Source organism: Hypomesus nipponensis, chromosome 23 (assembly GCF_054491055.1).
Source record: "Hypomesus nipponensis isolate SF chromosome 23, ASM5449105v1, whole genome shotgun sequence".
Classification (NCBI taxonomy): Eukaryota; Metazoa; Chordata; class Actinopteri; order Osmeriformes; family Osmeridae; genus Hypomesus; species Hypomesus nipponensis.
Window position 1 is genome coordinate 12,145,344 of NC_140383.1, and position 26,894 is coordinate 12,172,237.

Genomic DNA, 26,894 nt, shown 5'->3' on the forward strand with positions numbered 1-26,894 from the left:
CGCTCAGTTTTACGATTGATGCCATGTGTGATAAGAACGGCGCAAGACGAACAGGAAGTCAGGATCAATCTCTCCTCACTTTAAAGGTCAAAGGTTGCCCCCGTGCCACCTGCTGCAGTACCAGTGTTTTCTAGCAGAATTCCTCCCCTAAGTTCATTCCAAAATGCTAACACAGATTCTTCATGCTCTGAAAATAGTCATCCTTTACTGTCGCAGTCTTGGTGACTGTCGCCGTGCTAGCGTCCTTGCATGTGTCACTGATCTAATTTTATGATCATATTTTCCAGCGGAATCATAAATGCCTGCCTTCACATCCCGAATAGGTTTACTCTGAAAGAAACATTCTTGAAACGTTCTAGTGTGTAGGTATCAATGGCCCTATTTTGTCCGTTGAAACAACCTGCCAGAATTCAGCAGAAGCCTAACAGGTTTCACTTGACACAATTACAGACATACACACATCAAGGGCCAAGCCTTTAACCATTATCAATCACAATCAAACATATTTGATCTGCGTTCGAAAAAGAACGCTTGTTTATTTGTCCATCTTATTTTAGCACAGGAGCGCTTTCTGGCGTGTTGGAAATGGCATAAGCCTCTTTAGAGAGAGCGCAGCTGTGTGACGCCGTGTGACGGCGTCTCGTCTGAGGCCTTCCAGACAGACAGAGCTGCCGCATCTCTGTCTTCCAGCCTGAAACACACTGAACACGTTGTGGACAGAAATATGAATAGAGGATACATGAGGATTTGTGATTTTGTTAAGGGAACCAAGTTGTAATATCATAAATGGCTGGATTGGATCACATTTTTGTGTATGTATGTATTTCCTGTCATGTGAATCCAAGTGATGGCATTATGTATTTGTGGGGATGTCGATACCTCAGTGGTAGAGCATTTGACTGCAGGTCAAGAGGTTATGGGTTCAGATGTTTGCTTAACCAATACCAGTCGGTACAAACACGTTTCTTTATGTTAGATATTGTGTGAGTAGCATTTTGACGTCCAGGATAAAGATTGGACACCTAATTAAGTGAATAGTGTCTACAGTGCTTCCACAGAAACGTCAACTAGGCCCATACCAAAACTTGAGGATGGAGATGGACAAAAAGCATGTGTGTTTCTCTTCATTGTGATTGAATGTTAAACTCCATAATACAATTACGGCAATCAGGATGTGAGAGAGACTACAGGGCCTGCTAGGTTGGAGGACGAGAGAGGGCGGGGGGGGGGGGGGGAACAGAGCGAGGGAGTGAGTGAGCGAAATGAAGATAGATAGCCAGAAAGAGGTAAAAACAGAGAAAAGCAGGAAATGTAAGATGACAAACAGGTCTTCCAGCGCCAGTCTGACGCCACACTGCTACTCCCAGACATTAGTGTGAGCAGCGTTCACACATCACTCCAGACAGGACACAGCTCAGGACCCGGGAAGCTTGGTGAGACCGACAGGGATAATCAAGAGAAATGGATCCGGCTGTGGCGAGGATCAACTTTTGTTCTCCTCTCCAGGGAAGTACAGTAGGAAACCTGAAGTGGTCTCCCTACTATCGTAAGGACTGGATTCGCACAGTGAAATGAAGCCAAATGACATAAGTAATAAAGTCATTCAGACATCTATTTGTACATTCTGTTTAGTATGGGTTATTTTGCCATGTGGCATTTGATGATTTGTTGTTCAGACAGACTATGACCAAGGCAGGGCTGGACTCTGATGTTACGCTGAGTATTCTTTGAGTGCATGTTTGAAACATTTTCAGCAAGTACTGACAGACGTCTTCATTGGATGTTGAATCAGTGGATCAGAGTCTAACAAAAAAGTGTATAAAATAGCTTTCTCTTCACACACATAAATGCCAAGCCCCCCCCCCCCCCCACACACACACACACACACTCCTCCCCGTCAACGAACGGACGGAGCAAATATGGCCTTATGCGTTTGAGCCTCCTGATCAAACACAATGAGAGCACAGGGACTTAGTGTCTGGCTCCATCTCTCCAAACACATCCCGGTGGTGTGGATCTAGCCGCCTGCTTGTTTTTGCAGTCTGAGGATGCACAAAGAACAAGAGTTCTTTAGCCAGGAAAACTTGTTTACTTTAATTACCAGAGTCAACAGGCTTCAAGTGGGAACCTAGTTTTTGTCTTTGTTGCTGCTCTCGCTTTCTGTCTCTCTCTCTGTCTCTCTGTCTCTCGGCCTGCCTGTCTGTCTGTCTGTCTGTCTCTGAGACATTAGAACTGACCTGGCTCTACTACCTAAACAAGTCTCTGTCTCCCTCTCTCTCTCTGTCTCCCTCTCTCTCTCTGTCTCCCTTTCTGTCTCCATCTCTCTGTGTCTCGCTCTGTTTGTATGTTTCTCTCTTGTTCTTTCACACTCTAACCTCCCCTCCCTCCCTTCCTCTCTACCTCTCCTTCAACCTGGGAGGTAACAGCTGATGTTTTTCCTGGCCTCCTCTGACCTGGCTCTTTCTTCATGATTGCCTTGAGAAAACTTCCCAATATTGCTTGTGGTGCAGAGGCAAATAATCTGGAATTAAATCATGGATTCCTCAGGCCTTGTCCATAGCAACAAGCCCGGGCCATCTGCTCCTGATGTAGGCACCGATGCTCAAGCAACTCGATCTGTCACCTGGTCTTGTAATGAATGTGTCTGCGTTCTACCACAGACAAAGTGATCTCATGGTGTCACATGACCACAGACAAAGATGTCTTCAACCATAATTGAGTGCAACCAATCAGTCCCGTTGACAAAAAAAACGTACCATGACATGGCTGCTTGCCGTGCTGCAGACCCAGCCACAATCCTGCTATGGAGTTCCCCTTGACTCCCTCCCTCTCATTACAGACACAACGGCTTTGGTAATGTGTACACCGAGGAAAAAGACAGAGAACTAGAGAGGGAGAGAAAGAGGGAGGGAGCAAGAAAAAGGACGAGAAAAAGCAAGAAACAGAGGGCGGAAGAGGAGGCAAAGAAAAGAGATCATTGATCGAAATAGATTTTTAAAGTCATTTCTGAGTGTTAAATGACAGTTTCACATTAGTATTGTCATCATATAGTATGTGTATAATACTGTCGGTGAAACCATGGCTCTCAGACTTATGTCGAGGCTTAAACATTAAACACTCCTGAATGAGTGTCTCAGTCACAGGGGACCGGCTGCAGAGACGAGAGGCTGTTATTACAGCAGATAGAGGCCAACCCAGACAGTGTTTAGCCACAGGGAGCCCCCCTAGCCACCCAGGGGGCATCCCTCCCCTAAACCCTCCCCCTCCCTTAAACCCTCCCTCTCCCCAAAACCTTTCCTATTCCCTAAACCCTCCCTCTCCCCTAACCCCCCCCCCCAAAGCCTCTCTCCTAATTCCTACCTCTCCCCGAAACTCCTCTCCCCTCTACATCCCCCCTCTCCTTCACTCCTCCTCCCCTCCTTCCTCTCCAACAATCCCTTACCTCCCCCTCCCCACCTCCAGGTGGACCAGGATATTGACAGCTGCCAAACAGCCCCTCCTCCTCGCCCACCATCACCCCACCTATATAAAACTATTACAGGGATTTTCGAAACTAAGCCCTTGATGTGTGAGCTCCCCAAAAAAGCTCTTCTGCCTTATCAAACTCCCAGTGTTTAGACTGGATCACGGAGAGGGCTTAACGATGCTCTGAGAGATATCAGACGATATGTCAGTTAGCAGCTGAGGTATCATCTGTCTGATCGAGGTATCTGACCGGGTGCCTTTCCCAATAACAACATATATCATGTGTATAATAACAGATTAGGCACATTTGTCTGGTGAAATGAATGAAATTCAATCTATGGAACCATCAAATGGGTTCACTCGTGGATTTGAATTCTCCGCTGAAAGGAATTGCGCGACACGATCATTTCCCCCATTGCACCGTAACGCTGGCATCTCACCCCGAGCAAGGACACCCAGATACAAAATGGATCATGCGAGTGAACAAGATGTCCTGTAGCGTATTTGACAGTTTCCTTGGAATCACACAGGTCTTTGCAATGCGATTAGCTCTAAAAAACGAATGTGGAACACAATGGCATCTTGTGTGTTTGACTCCATCTCATGATTGAATCAATACTGACCGGTGCTTATTAAACTGATGTGATCGGCTCCACTGCGTCGGCCCTATCCGTCGTCCTGCCCTGAAATTGTTTCATCTTCAGGAACATGAAGGGGTAAAAGTCCCTTGTTAAGCGGGACTTTCCAACTCTATTTACGAGATTAGGCGGTTTGTTCGAAAACAAAGTCATAGTACTTTGACGTGAGGGTATAGTTATTATTTTAGGAAGAGGTGATTTGATCAGCAGTCTCTGGTTGTGTCATGTTCCGCATACCAAGATCCCGCTACCTGTTCTTAAGTAAGGTAAGCTGCAACAGAGAACTACAGTTGACATCACACCTATCAAAAGAAGTGACTTCCGTTGTCACAGTCAGTCTTTGAAAGTGTGGTGGAGTGTGTGCGTTCCTGTTTTATGTGAGTATGCATCGTGTGAATATGTGTGAATTCATGGGGACGGGTGTGTGTATGTGTGTGTGTGTGGATGTGTGTGTGCATGTGTGTTTGTGGGGTGTACATGTGTGGGTGTGCATGTGTGTGTGTGTGTGCGTTCATGTGGACGGGTGTGTGCTCTAATTGATAGCCTGGTGAATTGACTGTTGCTTATTGACCGGTTCCATGAGACACCTTCCTAAGCATCTGAAAGCAGAGAACAGAGCTGGCTCTTTCTCCCAGGATCAAAGCCACCGTGACTGAAGCTGCCCCCCTGACGTGACCCTGGCTCCTCCTGCTCCTCATAGACGGAGGTTAATGAGAGCTTTATGACCTGCAGAAGGCATCACAAGGCTCCTGACCTATTAAACCTTTCATTACACACAGGGGCGGTAGATGTAGACTAATCAATCAGTCCTGACCCAGACCCGAGGCTACTCTCCAGAGGGAGAAGACCAGGTGTCTCCCTATGGCTCCCTGTGGCCCACACGATGAGGAGGTTTTTTTTCTCCTAAAAACAGGAAACAGGAAGTTGTCACCAGAACTCAGGCTACTGATGTCATTATTGTGTCTGTTTAGAGCTATTCTCTGTTCGTGGTGGGAAAGCCCTGCGATGCTGTAGAGTCTGTGTGTGTGTGTGTGTGTGTGTGTGTGTGTCTGAGTGTGTATGTCTGTCTGTGTGAGGACATAATAGATTCTCATTCCTCAGCGGCAGTATCAGGGTTGGCTGGTCGTTCACACAGCGTCTGCCTGGAGGTCAAACGCGGACTAGGAAGGTGAACCATCTCATTACGACGACGTGTCGTCCAAGAGGGCCTCTGTTCCCCCTCCTTATTTATCTGTTAATTCGCTCCTATAACCAGAGGCAGTCCAGATTTAGCAGAGCTATGCGTGTCTCGCCTGTGTGGCCGCCCAGCACCAGACGCTGTATGAAAAGCAGAAGCCTGAGGCCAGAGCTGGACTGCAGACAGGGCAGAGACAAAAGACCTATCTGTGTCTCTGTGTCCCCCCTCCACAACCCCCCCACCCCCCCACCACACACACACATGCATACACACACTTATACACCCACACACTTATACTCACACACACGTAGACGTACACTTACACACATGCGTACAAACACACATGCACACAAACGTGCAAAATGTGCATGCTTACACTCACACACTTACACGCACGCAACCCCACTCACACAAACACATACTCGCTCTCTCTCTCTCTCTCACACACACACACACACATTTACACACAAAGCATCCTCTGCCCCATTGATATTTGACTTGGGGTTGTTGTGGAAGTCTCTCAGTTGGACCCCCACCCCCAGATCCCCCTAACCCCTGTTCCATTGGCATACTTACGTTGGGGGGGGCGGGAGGTTGGAGGGGGTTGCTCGTGAATCTATAAACAAGTTTCCAACGTGACTGATCTCTGCTCAAAACCGGCTAGTATTCACAATAATGCCGCCTCTGTATTAGGAAACATGGCGAGATGTGTAATTGTGCTCAGGAATGTATGACCAACTGTCGTCCACAATGGGGCTCTTTGGCTGGGTGGGAGATCATGCCATATTTTTAGAAAGCTGCCCGCCTCTATGTGATCGTCTCCTTTATTTGGGTGTTTCCAGGGCGATAGGTATGCTGCTGCATTTGTTTCAAATCGCTGTGATCAATAGGAATCCAATGTGCGTCAAATGGGAATCAAATATGAATCACATGTCATATATGAATAAAATATGACTCAAATCAATGTTTATGATTACGTGTAAGTCAAATATGCCTCCTAGAACACATGGTGCTCTGTGTAAAACCTGATATATCACTCATATTTACCCCATCAACAATCAACCGAGCCAGCCTCAAAACTCACATTTACTCAAAGTTGGACATTTTCATGATGTCACCACCATCTCATCCTCAAATTGTAACTTCAGGAGCAAACAGCTCCACAAAGAATCTTCCAGACCACATGTCCTCTAGGTGACACCACGCTCACACCACTGGCCCAGTGCCCACCTCATTCCTCCCCTGTATCCCTCTAGTTCCTCCCCCAGATTCCTCCCCAGGTACCCTCTTGTTCCTCACCTGGAACCTAGTTCCTTCCACTCCGCACCCTCACTTCCCTGCTCCAGTTCTGGCCTGATGGAGGCATTAGCCCCTCTCAGCAGACCAGTCAACCCCCCATCCAGGCCCAGTGATAGACCTCAGGGCATCTCATTGGACGGAGGGAGAGAGTGACCAGGATGTCGTGGTGAGGGAGGGGCTAGGGGGGGAGAGGGAGGGGCTGGGGCAGCGTGGGGGTCTAAATGGCACAGAATTCCACCCCGAGCGCTGGACTGATGAAGTGTAACATTGTGCTGCAGCCACAATGGCCACACTGTCGACACAATCCTGTCTAATTCAATTAGCCCGGGAGATGGTGCATGAATTCCCCAAGAATTCCTCTGAAGCGCAGGGGTTGCCCCCAATGTGGAGGGGTGATGTGAGCGCGTCTGTGTCGCCGTGGCAGTAGACTAACCTGGCGGGTACAATGGCACGTCTATGAGAAGAATGAGGCCCTCTAACTTTGCCAGACCTGAAATGTCCGGGGCCAAGGTTATGAGTCATGCCGGATACAAGGGCGCAAGCGGTGGTTGAGTGACCACTTCCCCTGAGTGAACGATCTGGATGACAAAGCTCAGCCTGAGGGGTGACACGGTGACCTCGCAAATATGCAGAGATAAACTAAAAAACCATTTTGTTTTGAAACCTGCCGCAAAAAACCTTGCCTCCTTTTGGCTCTTCTTGATTCTGTGGAGAAAGGTTGTGGAATTCAGCTTAGTCTCTTTGGATACGGTTTGCGAGATTCGAAAATGACTAAAAGGTGATCCAAATGTGTCGAAGGCAGTCGGTAGCAACATGTCCAGTTCAGTATGATCATAGACCATTCTCAAGTCTACCCCTGAAGGGTTCCTGGCGCAACACTCTTTCTCGATACCAGAACGCGTAGCAGGAATTTGACTCATTATCTGGAAAGGTTTGTTTATTTATTCAGGCAAAATCTCCCTTCTGGGGTGAGTCATACAGGGTGGCATCCACATTGCCAGTGACACGTCTCCTGCCCTGATGGAAACCGTGTTTTTCCTGGACCCTGAAAGAGACGTGTGCTTGAGAGCTGGCAGCAGTTTACAGAGCTTCCTGGGTATCTTACAACTTGCAACTCACTTGGGATCTCTGGTCTCAACCCAATAACCACACTGGGTTGGAGAGTGTGTATTTTTACACAAGGCTGCTTCAGTCTCTGACGTATTACACAGACAAAAGCAAGCTGTGGTTCTAAGACTGACTTAAAGCTCCTCTAGTTTAAGATAGTGAAGATGAAGAAAAAAAGGGGTTATGTTAATAAATCTGGGGAGCACTGGGGTCTAATTCAAAGGTTTACTTTGGCATTGAGGGTGTGGCGACTAGTTAGGTTTGGATCTATCTGTTTCCTGTGCTCAGGAGGATCCCTGTGGTTGAGCTACTGAACACTTCCTGTTCTGCATGTCACATCTACAGACATCCCACTCCGCTCAGCAACCATGACAGTCCTGACAGTTTGCCTTGTCTGTTTTCAGTGAAAATATCCTTGGAGGTCAGACATCACTCTGTGCTCGCTCTCTCTGGCGAATTCAAGTGACCACACTGTGGTATGCAGTTGGGTCACCAAGCCCAGAGCTGGATTCTCATGACGTACTCCAAGAGGGTGTAACTGCGTAGCAAAGAGCTGCCAAATGTACAACGTTTTAAAAAAAGGGAAGAAAAAAAAGAAAAGAAACTCTTAAATCATTAGAGTCTCGTAAAAACGCAGAGAACTGTGGATTCTAACGGCTAGTATGTGATTCTGTTTCTTAACAACGCCATTATCAAAATGAGTGAGTGTCTGTTTGGGGGAACGTCTAACAAGTTCACCCGAGCAGTAGTGATGAAATGTTCATGTCACAACACCCCCTTATTAAAAACAAACAAACAAAAAAACTCCCAAGCCTTTGTGTACTGTTTCAACCTTGAAGTCTGCGAACACAGAAGAGATTGAGGAGCCTTTCAACCACTCTATATTGTCAACTCACAGATGAACTCCTGCAAGCTATTTTGAACATTTTAAATTACATGCTGTTCTGTCTCTAAGAATTACAAAACCACAGTGTTGCTAGCAATTCAACATCCATTACAGTATAATTTCCACACAACCTTCAACACACTCGCACACTTTCCTCTCCCAATTCAATTTGACTTTCAGTGTTGCTTTATTGGCGTGACAAAGATCCTTAAATTGCCAAAGTATTAAGTAAATATACAAACAGTTCAAACACACAATACGTCTTTCTCTTCCTGTCTCTCAAACACTCACACAAACACAACATTCCCTTTCTCTCTGTGTATCTGTATTTTTCTCTCACCCTTTTTCGCTCCAACACACACTACTTGCACGCACGAAAGCAGACACACACACACACACAATCGGTCACACACACACACACACACCTACTCACATCGCTCACACATATAGCTCCACAGATGATCCTCCAAGAGGCTGCGGGTGTAGTTGTTGGGTGCCAGATTGTTTGTGTTAGCCGAGGCTGTGACCCTGCTGTTTTACCTGCGTGTGTCTGGGAAGCATGCCAGCGCTCTCCTCTATTCCCCCCACTCTTCACTGCACACAGCCCATAAAGCTGTCAATACGCGTGTAGGCCTGCTCACCTCTGACACGGTTTAACTGAACAAATTTCCCTTGTATTTTTTGTGGGTGGGGGGCTCAGGCACGCATACAGACACGCACACACACACACACATACACACACACACATATTCGGTTGACTCAAGAGAAATGCACAATCATTTGACCAGAACAGAGTTATTTACTGCAAGAATGTATTTTGCCAATCACGTTTTGACCCCTGCACTTGAACAGTTTACATAACAGGTCTCGACCTGTGCAGCTTAATAATAAAAGGTAATCCTGTCCCACACCACTGACATGGACCATTATAGAACTAGAGCCCCTATTCCCAATTTGCACAGTTTGATTCAAGTTACCTTGTGAATCCTTCCCTGAAGAGAGATGCTTGTGGTGCTGGATGACATCACTGCCACAGGATAGCCCCTTGTGGAGCTGCCATGGTAACCCGAGCTGGACACACAGAGGGCCTGGTCATTTCTCTGGGAGGGGTGGACACAGGGGAGAGGGTCTGAAAGATATGAATTGCTGTACTTAATCTGTTGTTGAAAGAGATGGAGAAGCAAGAGTGAGAGGACGAGAGAAATAGAGATAGAGAGAGATTAGAGAGATAGAGAGATGGTGAAAAAGAGAAAGGGAGAGAGAAAGAGAGAGTGGTAGAGAATGATAGAGATTTATGGAGAGAGAAGGAGAGATGGGGATGGTTTAGCCTGGAATACTTGCTGTTTGTGTGAGGGGCAGCTAAGTAGAAGACCTCCTTGTCGTAACTTCTGTAGACGGTTTCCACTTCAGACAGGGAGAGGAAAACCTGTGCATCTCTTAAGCTTTTGTGCTCTGGATGTTTTCATGACTGGTTAACTTTTACCTTCAGGACAGTGGTACGGCAGTGAGCATGTCTGGGAGCACATCCATACAAATAGCAGTGAGAAACATATATTCAACATGCTGTTCATACTTGTCACACTACAGGCGGATCTTCACAGAGGAAATACAGATTGGCTTGAATAAACTGAACTTCTCAGTTTCCATTTTCTCCCCACATTACCCAATAAATTGGACAAGGTTTAGCATCGCAAACTTTAACCACTACTCAGTGATAATAGGAAAACCATACAGGCCTTCTTCTCAGTTCATCAAAGCATGTTTCATCTTGATGATAGGCCAGGCTGTGACAGGCCTTGTCTGTGACAGGCCTTGTCTGTCACAGGCTGGGCTGTGATAGGACAGGCTGTGATAGGCCAGGCTGTGACAGGCCAGTCTGTAGAGGGCCTTGGCTGTGATAGGCTGGGTTGGGATAGGCCTAAGCTGTGATAGGCCAGGCTGTGACAGGCCAGCCTGTGATAGGCCAGGCTGTGATAGGCTGGGTTGTGATAGGCCTGGGGTGGGATAGGCCAGGCTGTGGCTAATGGCATTAGCACAGCTAGCGGCTGAGTCATGAGGATAATTGCTAACATCGGAAACGGTTTATTCCATTTGCATCCTGTATACTCTAGAGATCCTCATAACACATAGGAAACGACTCATCCTTTTTCATAGACAATTAGGCCCTATTTTAGTGAAAGAATCAGCACTTTGAACTGTTTGCATCAGCATGAGAAGAGGTTTAACTGTTGTTATTCCGACGCATATTTAATTTCAGGGGACACAATAATGGGATTTTGTTTTTAAGAAATATATATCTTTCTCCGCAGATATTCTCAGGGAAGCGGCAAAATGCAAAGCGGTCTTGATTCGAACAGAGAATAATTGGATTGTTTATCCATGCCTAGAGTTTAAATAAGTCATGACGATCTCCTAAGGGTCAGGACTTTTAGACATACACACACACATACACACTCTCTTTATATCCCTATTTCTCTCTTTCAAAAACGCACAAATACACACACACACAAATGTGCAAATGTAAACAGTCATCCAAAATTGCATTAAAAAAAAAAATTCAGCAGAGGAGTTATCTTCTCTGCTCTTTCAGACCAGAATACTAAATAATAAATGTCAGAGCCTTAGGGTCAAGACATTTCAGTGCTTATCAACAATCTATTGTGAATTATTTCAATCCCAATCACCAAATTATTGGTATTATTAATGTATTCAAAAGAGATGCATTTTAAAAAGACCCAGTGTAGCCACCTCTTGAACAGGTAGAAATGCTATTGTTGTACACTGTACACACCATCATCCAGTAAACATTTCTGATGTTGTGTTCCATCTGCCTGTCTTCAGCATTCAACCGGGGAGGAGGAAGGAGGGGCTTGTCTGCCGTCTAGGTTGTGATAAGGCACAGGGAGATCCATTCACGTGGGTCTCTGTGAGCTCATGTTTGGAAGCGAGCGGCCTCACAGCTCCAGAGAACATGGTAGCCTCTCATCCAGAGGATGACGGACTCCCTCATCTCTGGTCTGTCTACATCATCCCCCCCAGGTCCAGGATAGTGCTGAGGGAGACAGTCAAAGAGCAATATTTAACGATTAAGGTCATGTGATTCCAGAACATAAAACTATTTCCTATAAACGTTCTGGATGTTTGGTTGTTTGCATGAGATCTACAGGTCTTGATATATATTGATGTCCTGTACATGGACTCATCCCATACACATCCTTAGAACAGATAGTTCACTCCGGTGTTTGGATGAACACAAAGCAATGGAGGACACAGGGATGAGGACCGCACTCCTCATGTGCTTCCTGTTTGGCCTGGTTCTTCATCCAGACCATTAGGGCAACTAGAGAATGTTTGACAATAGGACCTGTGGTCATTTTGGACCTGTCTCTAAGAGCACGACAGTCCTCTATTACTGCAGTTTCTTGAGCTTTTGTGTCTCCGAGAGACATGGTTTTGTAACTGCTGAATGGTGTAGGTTTATTAAGCTCTAAATTGGGGTATAAAGAGGCCCATCCACCTCTGAACACACACACAGACACTCTTTCTCTTTCACACACACACACACACACACTCACACAAACACACACGTACGCACACTCTCTCTCATACAGACACTCACACAAACAGTCTCTCTCTCACACGCACAGACACGCATTGTGCACACCATGAGTTTGAACCAGAGTGAAGACACCTTGTGGCATGTTGAGTGTGTCACAGCACTTCCTACTTCCCCATTTAACCCTAACCTCACCTGGGGAAGCCCAACTGTAACTTAACGGCACGCTTGAGTAACACCTTTTCAACTCTTGTGGGTGGGAGTGTGTGTCGAGTGTGCATAACTGTGTTTGGTGTGTGAGGTGAGTGTAGGTGTGCTTAGTGTGTGTGTGTGTGTGTGTCCATGTGCGGTTGTGTCAAACGTTCTCCATAAACATCTGTTTGACCCACCTGTTCCATGTGGCATTTCACAGTCTCCTCAGACAGAATAGCATCAATGACAGACTCTGAACTGTTCGGCTCCATTCTAACCCAGTGACCCACAGCACTCACTCTTATCTGAGCTTGGCAGGACCATAGACGCATCCACCCGAACACAGGACAACAACACACATCTGATCTCGGATCTGACCGCCCGCTCTCTGATCAGATGGTTCGTTTTCCCTGAAACACATATTTGGATAAACAAAGATGTTAACCTTGCTGGTTGAAAGGGGGCCTTTCATGGGCAGTAAAAAGTGTATTATTCAGAAGTTTTTGTAGATCTGGGATGCTTAAGGACTACATATAAAAACTGTGCCATGACCAAAGACTGGACATGAAGGTTTGCTGTCTGTATTGTACATTTAGGGACTTTCAAGGGGTGTGCGCATTCTAGAAATAACTAGTATATAAATGTTATGTTGGGTTGAAAACCAGATCATTAAAATAATATGCTATGACCACAGGTTATTGTGTTACAAAACGGTTTATTTCTCCTGAACACATAACAATGACATTTTTCCTCTCCAGAACGGTATGTATATCTAATTATGGACTTCTGGTATGTTGTTAGCGTTCTCTCTCTTTAGAACACGTCCCACAAAGAACTCTTTGAAGTGGAGGCAGGGTGGCATAAACAACATCCTGTTGGTTTGTTTACTCTTTCGCTTCAGTGATAAAATATGCCATTTGAGTATCCTCGAGAGATTAACCAACAGTCTTGTTGCTTCGTCTTGCTTAAGGAACTAATGAAACTCACTTTCCCAACTCGAGGCAGAGAAGCAACTTTGAGGTTATAAAGTAACACGTCCATCTCCAAAATACCAGTAGGTACAGTACACCGTGTCATTGAGTTTGATTTCCTTATTGTTTGAAGCTGAAATAACTTGACCCTGTTTCAGTGTCAGTAGTTCTAGCACAGGCCATGCCTCAACCTAGTAGTGTACAACATTTTCCCTGCTGTGTTTATCTCCCCCGGGGTTGTCTGTCGGTTTTCAGATTCTCTGTGTTTTCACCCAGTCAGAACCTACTGTACACTTCAAGCTGGGAGGAATGTCCGACAAAATACTTGTCTTTTTTCCCCATCTTCGTTTGAAGATTAAAGGAAGTGGCTGAGATGAGGTTCAACACAAACACCTATGAAGGCAGGAACTTATGATGACTCGGCGTTCCTTGCCTGGCTTTAATCTACAGCTAAAGAAAACAACACTAATGGTTTCCTTTTCCGACTGCTTGTAGACGTTGTGTCCTGCCTCCCTGAGGTGGACTCTCACAACCAGGCCCTTCTGTCAGGGTTCCACCCTGACGTGACAAGCTTTCACAACCACTGTTTCTTCCCTCTGGAAAAGAAGGGAAATATGTTATTATAAATCAGTTGTTACTGGGCTCTGTGACAGGAACTGCACTTTGATTGTCTTCTTTCAACTTTGTTTAGAACAATGACTCGTCACTCTCAGATTATTCTCTCGCTGTATAAAACACCCCCTTTTTTTCATTTGACTTTGCTCACTGATCAACGTTTACCAGTTCACGTTTGTCTAACCAGGCGTCTTACCTCACTCCAGTGGCTGAACTTTGGCCTCCTCTCCTCCCCTCTCTGTGATCCGCAGTACTAGGAAGTTTATCGAAGTGTTTCACTGTTGCCTGTTGCACTCTGAAATGTTTTGAACTAGCCTTCCTCGGGATTTCCTCCTGTGCAATCTCCCCCTAATGTGTATTAGTCATAAACAGAGGCTGGCACCAGATACAGACAGAGTCCCTGCCCACGCATACGATAGCACAGAAGACGTCTCATATCACCGCCGCCTGCTCTAGCCTGGCTGGTGCCTCTTTACAAATCAAACACGCCATTCTACCACACTTGCTGGGCATGACTACATTAGAAACCCCCCTGGCTTAGGGTGGAGGTGTCTCCTGTGACGAGGGGAAAGAGAAAAAAAGGACACATCAGTAGAGCCGTAGCTGGAGCCCACATTCTGAAGCGAATCCAGCTAAACACAGGCCTCTCCAAGCATAACACATTTGGTCATAGCTCAAGGACGCTACCTTGCAGACGAATTGTATACCCCCTCTGAGCAGTGGGGGATTGTGAGTCAACATTATCTGTTATAGCTTGAAGGAAGGTGGGAGGTAAGGGTTTGTCCACGATGTATGAGAGGGTCTGGGCAATTCTCACCCCAGAGATGTTTATCCAACAAGAAATATAAGGCTAAAGCCTAAGTCCCTTTAGTTTTGATTTGTCGTGTCAGTGACCTGGCATCAGGCTACCCCCTACCTTCTCTGTCTGCATTCTTTGTCTTTGGCTGCCAACATAAACCTAACCCTCCCACAGACGGCCTACCTACACCTCCCTCTGCTCTCACACCCGCCGTCTGCGAGCTGGGGAATAAAAGAAGAAGAAAAAAAAATCCCTCTCTTCTCTCTCCGTCCCTGTTTGCTTTCTTTCTGTGTCAAAGCGACCAGGAGGAATGTCTCCAAAGAGTCCTGAAGAAACAAAAGCATATGAGAGGCAAGCGGATGGCTTCAGTCTCTCCTCCGGGGAGGGATTGTGTCCATCTGACAGCATTTAGCGGGAGGGAGTGTACCTTTTAAGAAGAACACTTACTAATGGCTCTAAGAATGTAGGAAAGCGTTCTTTCACCCTCTGTAGTGGTTTGTAACTTTCTATGTTGACACATTAGCTCACTATTGTTCTTACATTTGACTGTATGGCAAAACAAAATGGAATCCATAAAGGAAGTCAAACTTCTTTTTAGAGCCTCTCCCAAGCTATAATCCCTGGTATGGTTCCTGCACTGATTGACCTACTGTAAGGTGAGATAAGAGAGCATGGAAAGTTGACGTGAACAACTCATGAATAAGGAGAACCCCAAAACATGATGATAACCGTCAGGGTCAATGAAGCTCACGTTCTAACAGTATCATAGCGTAGATCTATAAAAGTCTTTCATCGTTTGTATCAAATATATCAGACGCTATCTATAAAAGGTGTCTCAGCTTTCTTGGCGAGGTACCATAACGACACAATTTTGCATGGTAAGCATGGCCTAGATACTTCCCCATGCAGTAAGATGACCAAAGACAGATATAACTCCAGCCTGTTTCTGGGGAGTCTCCAAGAACAACAGAGGACATCGAACACGACCTCTACAGGACGTTCTGACCCGGCTCTCATTCCTGGATAAACATTAGGCGGCGGAGAACCGTCCAAAAATCCACTCGAGGATAAACAAAGATTGTGGCGTTCTGTCTAGAAATAGAGTAGTTAGGTATCTTCTGCACCGCTGGTTGCTCTCTGACCCAGAAGATGAACTACGGCCTTTAAGAGGACCTTTAGTGCTGGGTCGGTCTCGAAGTGGAGGAGTTTCATTCTGCTATGGGAGTACAAACTCCCTGACCTTTGACACTCAAACCTTGACACCCAACGCCTCTGCTGTCAGAGGACAGCAAACGTATGACATCCTGCTGAGTGGTAAAACAATAACTGTGACACTCTGACTGGAATGTCAATGAGGCCCCGGTGGAAGGTCGGGTATTTTCAAGGTAAGTAATATGGATCAAGAAAAACAGCCATAAAGGGAGTCCCTGGGCTGCAAGAGTCTCCCACTCCGACACTCCTCCGCCTTGCATTGACGCTGGCTCTGAAATGCTGTGCTTTGGAGTTAAGAAGGAACACCTGACCTGTGGTAGCTGGTAATCTCCCTCCCAGGACTCCACCACCCACAGACCAACCCTGGCAGCATCATGTGTCGCCTGACGTTGTGTAGGTCTCAAGCCTTGCATGGTCCAGTACGCTGTGGAAGATTTTTTATTAATTTTTTGTGTCCTTTAATATTGAAATCATTCAGGTATACCTTTAGAGGGTGACAGGTAAATATTTGTTTGTGGTTTTATCAGTGACACTTTTTTTTTTTCAAATTTTAAGTAACCTCTGCATTGTTTAATTGTGCACGATACTTTCTGAAAGCACTCATTTATTCACAGTATGGACTTACTGCACAAGAACAAGGTTTTTCACTGCAGTATCGTAAAATACTTTGAACTGCTGTTTGTAATTAGCAAAGCTCAAAATGACTGGACCAACCCCTGAGTAGCTCACACAGTCATGGTTCCACAGTAATCCTGTGACTCAAGATTTAACAGCTTTTTGATGGGACATTTTTCAGACGTTATTGGAGAGAAATACATTTTACACCAAGAGGTCAAAGCTACAAAACCCTCTAAACTTACCTCCCAGTGCAAACATTCCCTCTAAACAGTTTCAGAAGATTAACTTCAGCTTGAGGTTATTTACAGCGTGCGCTAACACTTTGATGGGGTTTGTTGTCAAAGACAAAGTAGCATTTACCTTGAATGAAACCATCCAAGGTGGCCGTCATCCATGAGAAGACTGCACAGACAGGACAAGGCTGGCAGCTGTTGAATGGAGTACGGTGTAGTAATTTCACAGGCAAACACATGACATGACAGCCAGTAGAGGAAGACTTGGGAAGGAGTCAGTTTGCCGCTGGTGTTGGGGTGGTTGCTGGCAGGAAGAAGGCTGTAAACATTAGGGGCTGTGACAGCAGTGTTGACATTAACATGACCTGCTGGATCCTCCCAGCAGACAGGCCGCTGTGCTGGCTCATCTTACTACAGCAGAAACTGTATGTGTGGGTCAAGTTCTCTCTCTCTCCCCTTCTCTCTCTCTCTCTCGCTTCTCCCCCCCCTCTCTCTCTCTCTCTCTCTCTCTCTCTCTCTCGCTTCCCCCCCCCCTCTCTCTCTCTCTCTCTCTCTGTCTTGGTTGCTCTCTATCTTTCTCAAATTTTTTTCACACCGTTTTACACATCTCTCTATTTGTCCCTATCTCTCTCCTCCTCTTTAGCTTCTTCTTTTCTCTACTTTTTCTCTCCACTCTTGTGCCTTTTCACTTGCTTAACAAATAACGTTTCTCAATAATCTTGTAATGCTTCAGATGCTGTTTATCCTGTGGAAGTGGCGTCCTAGAAGGACTGCTTACCCCACAACTATGACACTCCGCCAAAATGAGTACGTTACATTTTTGTGGTCTCTGTTGACAGGCTGGTTTACGTTGAAGAGCTAGTCTCCATCGTTTATTGAATGTTTCCATCCAAACACGTGAATGTTTTAAGTCAACAGTACTTTTAAGTTTAAGTCCTTTTTCTCCTGGATAATGGGTGTCCAATATGACCATCCCATCTCCCATAGTCCATATAAGGAACACAAAGATAATCCTTTGTGCATACATGCGTCTGTGACACTGCCCCATGTCACCTCCCTATGCAACCCCAGGCCACTCATCTATCATTTTTTTATTCAGCCATGTTCTCCTCTCTGAGAGCCCTCACCTGACTTTACCTCCATCCTGTTCTTCTGCACCCCCCCTCCCCACGAGGCGCCAACAATGCGATTAACACAGCATGACACACACACACACACACACACGAGTAGGGAGTCTTCCTCTCCAGGCACATGCAGTCAATGTTTGAATTAGGAAAGAAGAAATGGAGACTCACTCCTCCTTTTCTTTTATTCACCCCTCTCTCCTCTCTTCTCCCCTCCTCCTTTCTCTCCCCGCCTCCTCTCTCCACTCTTCTCCCTCCTCTCCTCTCTTCTCGCCTCCTCCGTTCTCTTCTCTCCACCTTCATCTCTCCGCCCTCCTCCTCTCTCCTCCCTACCTCCCTCTCTCTTCCCTAACCTCATCTTCCTCCTCCTCTCCTCCCTGATCCCTCCTCCGTCCCTCTCTCCTCCCTTTCTCGTCTCTCCCCCCTCCCTCTCTCCACCCTCTGCTCTCCTCCCGGCCTTCTCCTCTCTCGTATCATCTCTTCTCCCTCCCTCTCGACCTCCCTCTTCTCTCCTCTCTCCTCCCACTCACTCCTCTCATCGTGGCTCGCTGTGAATCTACCTGACAGGTGCTGTGTGGTTAATCCCTCCTTGGAGAAGGAGCGCTCTCAGAGCCGCTCAGAGGAGGATAGGAGAGAATGAAGCCACTCTCCTGTGGCTGTGTTGATAAAAGAAGCCTGTTTCATCCTTTCAAAGGAGAAGGTGATGGATTGTCTCAAATCCCTTCCCTCCAATAGTGGGAGGGATCAGAGGTGTGGGCTTGGACGCTACAGGGTCCTATGTGTAGTCAAAACACCAAGGTGGGTTTGTTTGTGAGCTGTGTGATGGATTGAAACAGCGAGAGTCACGTCAGATAGCCAGGTGGCAGTGAGCATCAATGACCCTTAACCTCACACTAGAGGAATCAAATTCATGAAGCAGCCACACTTGAGCTGTGTGTGTGACAGGAGGTAGGGTGTGTATGCATTTGTGTGAGGTAGGGTGTGTGTGTGTGTGTGTGTGTGTGTGTGTGTGTTTGAGGGAATGGTTCCAAGCACACTCAAGCCCTCACTGTCTGACTATCACAGCTTGAATGCACTTCCTCCTTGAGCAGGCCTGGTAGAACATTCTCCACCTCCTCATACCCTGACACACACACACGCACACACCCACACACAAACACACCCACACACACAAGGCTAAATGACAGGGTTGTCAGCTCTGTGTACAGTAATCAACAGCCAGTCACATCCTCCAGGTTTCCTCTTCAGGTATCACCATACCACTTCCTGTGCCTGATAAACTTTCCCTGTCCACTTCCTGTGCCTGGCAGCGCATGGTTGAGACACAGGCTGGGGATTGCTGACATGAAGACCATACTGGGCCATCACAGCAGCAGAACATGAGAGGATGTACTAACCCGACAGCCCAAAGTGTTCTTCCTGTATTCACCTCTATATTGCTGATTACTAGAATCAATGTCCCAAGAACAAAACATACATTTCAATGGTGCACATGGCATGTGCACACACACACATAACAGACACACAGACACACTCTCTCCTAGTCATGGCCAGCCCACAGCCCGTGTACAGCCCTGTCAGGGTTGTCATGTCACTGCAGAATCCAAGCTCTTTATCAGCAGTCCTGAGGGCATCGTGACAGCCCAAAGGAAGTGGCAGCCAAGTAAATATAGACCTGACCTGACGACCCATCACTCTGGACACCCCACTGACAGGCCTGCACCTCTCCCTTGCATGGCTACCACACCATGCACAGCCCTGGCCTGCTGGTCTACCGGGCTGACCAACCGCATGGTATCAAGTTTGGAGTGATTGTGTGTGTGTGTATGTGTGTGTGTGTATGTGTGTGTTTGCGAGGGGTATTTGTGTATGTCTGTCTGTGTGTGTGTGTATGTGTCAGCTTGTGTCCTATTATTACTCTGTACCTGATAACTTAGTCTATTGTATTATTTCTGGATATCGAGTCATAGAATTTCACCATTTCAGCAAGTTCTCTTTTTTCCAAATATGGAATGACAAAGTTGCAGTTTCTTACTCTCAACTTGGTAGCAAGGAGAACATTTGATGGATGTGTCTTCAGAGTATAGTGTCTTTAATGAGTCCGAGCGAACGGGATGTGTGGTTAAGATCAGACTGGGAAAATGAACACCTTTCCTGTGCAAGCTTTGTCAATCGAAATCAGGCCAGCCTTTTTCTCCTGGTCCGTGGTTCAGGTCAAACACCAGTTAGAATACTGAGAAACGGGAACAGCGGAGTGCTTTACAGACTCTCCGAGAGCAGTCTTTCTTTCCCTCTCTCTTGCCTTTCTCGTTTTCTGTTTCTGTTCCTCTGAGTCTGGTTTCAACCGCAAGCTATAAGTTAATAAATGCTGTATTTTCAGCAAAGCAACAACCTATACTCTGCCGCCACCATGTTCCCGTGTAAGCAGACTATTTCTACAGTAAATCCTTCCATAGACATTCCTCCCTCTGGTTTTCTACATGGAGGCAACAGATAATTTCACGTTGCTGCGATTTCAGGATTTTCCATCCCGTAGGTGGCATCATGCCTGCCATGGACAGAATCAGCCCCTGGCTGAAACACCCTTGACCAAGGACACTTCTCAAAGTCACTGAGGAATTAAACTAATCAACTCACCTACTCTTAGTCTTCTGCAAGCGAGCTCTAAAGTGAGCAGCAACAAAAAATGATGGGGCACCGATATACTCTCCTCAAAGATATTTGTGATGGAGGGCTCATGGAAATAGTTTAAAACGGGACACATTTTCCACTTACCTGACTAATCTCTCTTCCATGTAAGTGACAATTGGCTGCTGTTTGTTTCAACAGGCCTCCTGAAAGACTTAGGTGTAGGAGAAGATTAACTGCTTAGGCTGATAACCAGCCTCTTACCTGGTGTGTCTGTCAGGGTGTCTGTTGGCCCTTCAGTCTTTCCTCTAAAGAGTGCATGTGTGTGTGGTAATGTGTGTGCATGAGTGTGTGGTAACGTGTGTGCATGTGGTGTGACCATATGCATCTGTGAGCACAGGCATTAGTGTGTCCATTGGCGTGTGTGCGTGCATATGTGTGTGTGTGTGTGTGTGTGTGTCAGTGTGCATGTGTTTTGTCAACACCTGATTCTGATCAAAAGCGTTTGGTGTGTAATGAAGCAGGATCAAGTGGCAGGGCAGACATGGCAGGCACGTCAGGGTAGCCTACTCTGACAGGTGCTACAGGTTATGTTACATGTCCTTCCCAGCATGCACGTGATCCATCCCTACGCGCACGTGATTCCCCTCTCCCGGGGCAGCAGGCTCACCGTACATGGCCAGCGCTGTGTAGGTACTCTAAGATCTGATGGTAATGTTTTGGCTTACCTTAAGCTGGCTTTTGGGGTGGGCTGCGCGGTATTATGGAGAGATGAAGGGGGGCCGAGGGGTGGGGGAGAGGGGGGACTGTGATAGTGGTGGTGGCAAGAGGGGGGAGGGCGGGGGAGGGGAATTAGAGTAATCAGTTCAAGCCCCTCCCACCCCTACCCCCCCCCCCCCCCCAGACATAGAAATAACTTCCCATTAGGCTTAGAGTTGGGTAGAAACCCAGCATGCTCCACAGGAACACACATCTGGCTGTCAGTATAAGACCAATCAGGGCAGGGGGAAGGAGGAGGGAGTAGGGGGGTCAGGGGGGTGGGGGGTAAATCCCTGCCCCCCTCCCCCCCCTTTAAAAATGGAAATTTCAACGCAGGAGGGCAGCGTAGGTCTGCAGCAGTCTGTGGGTGTGTGTGTGGGTGTGTGTATCTGGTGTGTGTACATGTCTGCGTACGTGCTTGTGTGTGTGCATATGTGTGTGTGTGTGTTTGTACGTGTGTGCGTGTAAGGAGGTAGTGGTACATTACTGTCTGGTCCAAATACTATTACACTCTGTTAATACCTGTCCCCTAAGGCCTGAGTGGCTCCTGGCCCATAGGACGGGGGCATCGTGGCAGTCCTCATCTGGGTCTCCTGTCTGACCCTGACTGAGGTGTGGGGAGTGACACAGAGGCCACAGCAAGAATTACAAAATGGACAACTTCCTCCATGTTCATAAAAGACAGTTATGTCTCTAAAACATTCATTCCAGGAACAGCAGAAACGTCAGGCTTCTAAGAATTCTAGGGAGGAAGTCAGGTCTAAGATGGACAAATGAATCAGTGGCAAAGTCGTCAGTACAGCGGGCAGTGTGTCAACAGTGCCACCTTCCATTGTAAAAAGCAAATATATCAAAATTATTTTTGTACTGTAAAGCCAACCCTATCTCAGAACAACAATGACATACTTTGCCGATTTTTCTCCCAAAGCCACAACCAGAAAAGCAACATTTTCTCTTGTTTCGAAACATGCTTGTCATCAGTAATTGCATCAACATTCCACCCCCACTTCACCCCCGCCCCCACCCCCCCTAAAAACTAGAGGGGTCAGTGGCAGGGGTGCCAGGGTCCCTGTCCCATCCAGCTTGGCAGGAGTTCAAACCCCACTTTGCTGTTACACTGGTGGGACACAAGCACCTATTTGTTTGGACAGAGCTTAATGAACAGGACGGGGGAGAGAGACGAGCGTGGGGAGGGAGTGGTGGGGGGAATGGCCCATAACAAAAAGGCTGGCTTATCTGACCCCTTGGGATTTTCATTACCTCAACAAAAAAAAACTACACTGGCCAGAATTTCACATTACCCGGGACAGTGAGGTCAAGTTCGCTGTGTAACCAGTGTAGGCTGGACTGGATAGGAGAGAGATATTACTATCAATCAACATCTTTGGTCTAAACAGTATTGAAAACAGTGTTTTACCATGATTGTGTAAACAGGTAGCTTGTGCTGTGGTGACAATGTGAGGTAACTTGGATAAAACCAGGGACTCACCCTGTGACAGTCACTGCTCACTCCTTCCTAAATGACACACTCCCAGGCGGTCATGAGGTCAACCCAGAATCCCAGCCAGAGAGGGTCCCAGAAGGTCAAAAGGTTGCGGTCCATATTTCATCGTGAGAGCTATCCCTCACACATTACAGCCCCATGCTTTGTATCACACAGGATGTACGCGTAAACACATAAATGCTTCCTCCAATCCCGCCCTCACTAACATTCCCAATAAAAGAAATGAAAAACCTTTTCCCCCTGTCTGTCTGGTTCATTTCCAGCCATCATACTCATTTGCTACCCCTCCACCCCCTACCAGGATTAGTCAATGCACCCCCCTCCCGCTTTACCAATCCCTCCCATTCTCAATCCCCAACCCACCCCTCTTTTTTCAATTTACAGCAGTATTACACAGATAGATAGATGCAGATTAGGGATTTGTTTATGTTGACAGCAGACACTGGATTAGGTCATTCACCGGGGTTCGAAGGGGGGGTGGGAGGGCAGGTTGGGCGTGCACTGTGGGACCTGCTTGTCTTTCTGTGTCCTTCTGAACACAGCCCACATGAGGAGCCGTGTCCTTGTCCATGCTCTTCAGTGGTGGGGGCTGGCTCAACGGCGTGAGGTTGAGGATGCTGTACATCTCTGGTCAGGCCACCTAGCTGGCCTGTCCTGACATATAGCCGTTGTCCTGCCATGTAGGAGCATCTCCCACTGGAACTACCACTGACCTGGTTGTGTTTGCTGTACGTGTGGGTTGTTATTTTTGTTGTCCCGGTGCAGGAGATCAAATGTCCTGTCCTTTTCACTCTGCAGCCATCTTTACCGCCTGGCTTTTCCCTGAGAAGAGTGCTGTGAGCCTCTCGAGGTCCTCGGTTGCTCAACATGGCTACACTCTGCAGTTCCCTCATTCACCTAGCACTGTCACTGACATCCATTTGCTTCTAATCTACCCCTCCTGTGTTGCAATGAGAGCTGTTGTAAAACATTAGGTTTCTATCTTTGTGTGTGTGTGTGTGGGTGTGCGTGCGTGTGTGTCTGTTTGTGTGTGTGTCTGTGTGGGTGTGTGTGTGTGTGTGTGTGGGTGTGCGTGCGTGTGTGTCTGTTTGTGTGTGTGTCTGTGTGGGTGTGTTACTAACACACAGCTCACATGGTCTGGACATGACAAACCTTACCTCAGGTTTATGGTGACTCAAGCTCTCACTTCACTTCTGTGTTGCTAGAACCAGGTGGTGTCAGGCATAACACCAGACATAATTACATGACACAGACATTTTAAAATTGAATCCTTCAACAAGTCATTGTCATGATATAGATTTTAATGTATATTGTTCTTTCAGTTTGAGGGAATGCAATCACATCAGATACATATTTTATGTATTTATTTATTGGGGGCGGGGGGGGGGGGGGGTTAAATGTTGGCCTCGTTCAAGTATGGTTTGATGACATAAATACCGCATCAAAAACCTTTAGGAATGTATGTCATTTATTGATTGTGATCTTTTAACATTTTAACAAAAGAACAATGTGTTCCAGTTGATTTCAGAAACGTGTGTCATGAGGCGTGTCAAGGTGCAAGGCCTTGATGAAAATATCTCAAATCAATCTTATTTTAGGTCACTGCATCATGTTCTGTAACATTGCATAGGAGACAATTGAAAGTGATGCTTATTTTAGGTGCCTCTAGTTTAAGATTAGTAAGGGTTTGTAAAACTAGATTTTGTTAACGGCAGGGCTTTTGATGTGTATGTGTGACATTTCAAAATGATGAAACGACAGGTAGGATAAGCTTAATAATATTTATTTTATTTGAAAATTCATGAATTTCCCTTATGCCCCGTAGCATTTTATTATGAGAAAGGCCGATGGGCGCTTTTTCCTACGCAGTATTTCTCAAATCAAGATATTCACTCTGATATTAAGGTCTGTAATACAGTCTCATTCCGTTGATAAAGTAGAAAAGGAGAGAACACACATAGTTCCTGCATGCGTCTGTGTGTATCGGCTACCTATTGCATATCTCCGACTCTGACAAATGATTGCATGTTCATCAAGTTCAATATTTACTTAGGGCATTTGCCGTTAATATATGGTTTACAGGGCATGTTCTAGGTTACAATATTGACTATTATAATAACAAGATTAATAATAACATTATTTATTACGCCATAGTAATAATAATACAAATAATAATTAGTAGGCTATAAAAGATTGTCAATGAGAGGTAGCGTTTCATATTTAAATATCTGACATTTAGAAATGACCTGATCTGTTAATACAATTTAGCCGAACTACTCAAGTCAATTCAATTGGCTTTGAGCTTTCTAATCACAGTCGAGTGCATTCATTGGTGAACATATCTATGCAGAAAATAAATACACGCAGAGAAGGGAGGGAATAGTTTCCACACCACAATTCATGGTTGTAACCCTCCGCTACACTAGTGTAAAAGTAGCCCATGGAGGAACCAGAAAATTAAATAAAGGAGGAATATCAATGTTAAACAAAATAAACATAAATATTTTCAGTTACATTTGTCCACACTGTAGCCGCTAAAAAACCGTACCCACCTTGTCCATTTTTAAAAAATGCAGAAAACCGTGCCTTCAATGTGGAATGGAAAAGGGACAGGTTTCTAGTAGGCTAGAGACAGTCAAAATAAAAAATATCAGTCTTGTCAGACAATCACATCAGTCCTGTGACGCAGCTGGCACGAGAAGCACATGAGAGCATACGCACGTGTACAGGTAAACTACCTGTGTGATCCAATCAGGTACCTTGGCGCTCCTTTTGTACTGCTCCTGTCTGACAGCGCGGGTAGTGCTTGTCACCACTAACAGAAATCCCTTCGCATTGCAGTATGCAGGTCGTTTTTCGGTTTCGCTTGGAAAAAAATTAAATTTAAAACAGATTCGACAGTATTTAACTCACATTTGACTTAAACCGTTGCTCACAAATAATCAGCATCATCTCATGGGTGACAACAACTTGGTCTCGGTCTCCAAACAACGCACACATATACTCCTCAATTATCCCTCCGCGTGAAGATAGGTGGCGCGTGTTAAGAGGTCTCTCGCCTCTATATCGCAGTAAAGAAAGAGCGAAAAAATGTCATTAGAAGAGGCGTAACACGTCAGTGCGTCCCCAGGTCTGTTTGGTGAAGTGGCTAAAAGAGATCAGTCCCAACCTGCCCATCAGGAATAACGGTCCCTCGTCAAGCTATTTCCAAGGCATATTTCCGTTTTGGGGGGATCCAAGACTCAACACTTTACCATTTTCTTTCTGACGTTCTATCTATAACCGGCTGTTTGGAACATCTTTCTGACATTCTGGTAGGTGTATTTTCAAACAATGTCATATTTTTTATGAATATGTTAGTCAAATATTAGCGTAGCAGTGGAAGATTGGACATCATGCATACCTGTGCGCTCTGGCAAATTCTCCTAGATAAACCACTTACCTGTGCAGGTGGCAGAGGTGCGCAATACTCCAGGTGTGAGCCACTGTGTATGCGTGCCTTAATAGTCCGCTGGTTTATCCCGTGTCCGTTCATCGGAAGTTCAATGTCTTCGATAGCCTATTTTTCTTTCTTTCTTAAAAGAAAATCTGTATGAGACACAACGGGCGGAGGCGGTGCATGTGTGCCATCCGTATTTACGCCGAGTATTACATATATGTGAGTTTGCTTCTTATATCAGAACATCTCAGTTTACCAACATAACATGTCATGTGAAAGCGACGTTTGGACTGTGGCCACATATATCCGCACTGCTGTTGCATTGCTGGTGCAAATGCCAAAACGAAAGAGAGGAAAAAAAGATATACAGTGTGATGCAGTGGCAATATTTCGTAATTCAGTTATAAACTAAGACCTTCTTTTTGAACCGTGTTTCTGCTGTCATGCTTTACCATTTTAAATCCACAGTATTTGCCAAAGGGTTTGTGCTGTTGCATTAGGCTATATTCAGTGCTGAGTTGTCTAAATGTTTGTGATGTATTTGTATGTTTGTTTTCCCCTTCTACGGTTCGCTACCCTTCTAATTCAAACTCAAGTGACAATGCGTCCCTGCACTTAAAGCGTCTAGCAGAGAGGGCCATGGGCACGCCGATGCTTCTTCTCACATTGTGA

General features: G+C 46.0%; 1 protein-coding gene and 1 long non-coding RNA gene across 5 annotated transcripts in view; one reads left to right on the forward strand and one right to left on the reverse strand.

The window, feature by feature from the left end:
• Positions 1-26,525, reverse strand: part of LOC146234275 (uncharacterized) — a 34,752-nt gene extending 8,227 nt beyond the window's left edge. For both annotated transcript variants that reach the window (XR_014741599.1, XR_014741598.1), the window contains exons 1-4: positions 26,226-26,525; positions 12,620-12,730; positions 11,364-11,624; positions 9,550-10,086 (exon numbers count right to left, since the gene is read on the reverse strand). This is a non-coding gene — a long non-coding RNA (uncharacterized LOC146234275). The remainder of the gene's footprint in view (positions 1-9,549; positions 10,087-11,363; positions 11,625-12,619; positions 12,731-26,225) is intronic.
• Positions 25,879-26,894, forward strand: part of zeb2a (zinc finger E-box binding homeobox 2a) — a 51,859-nt gene continuing 50,843 nt past the window's right edge. Inside the window, exon 1 of one of the 3 annotated variants that reach the window (XM_084688618.1) lies at positions 25,879-26,097. The gene's annotated coding sequence lies outside the window, so the exon portion shown is untranslated. Of the gene's footprint in view, positions 26,098-26,725; positions 26,891-26,894 lie in introns of those variants that run through there. The other 2 variants (XM_084688620.1, XM_084688619.1) reach the window with 2 other exon arrangements.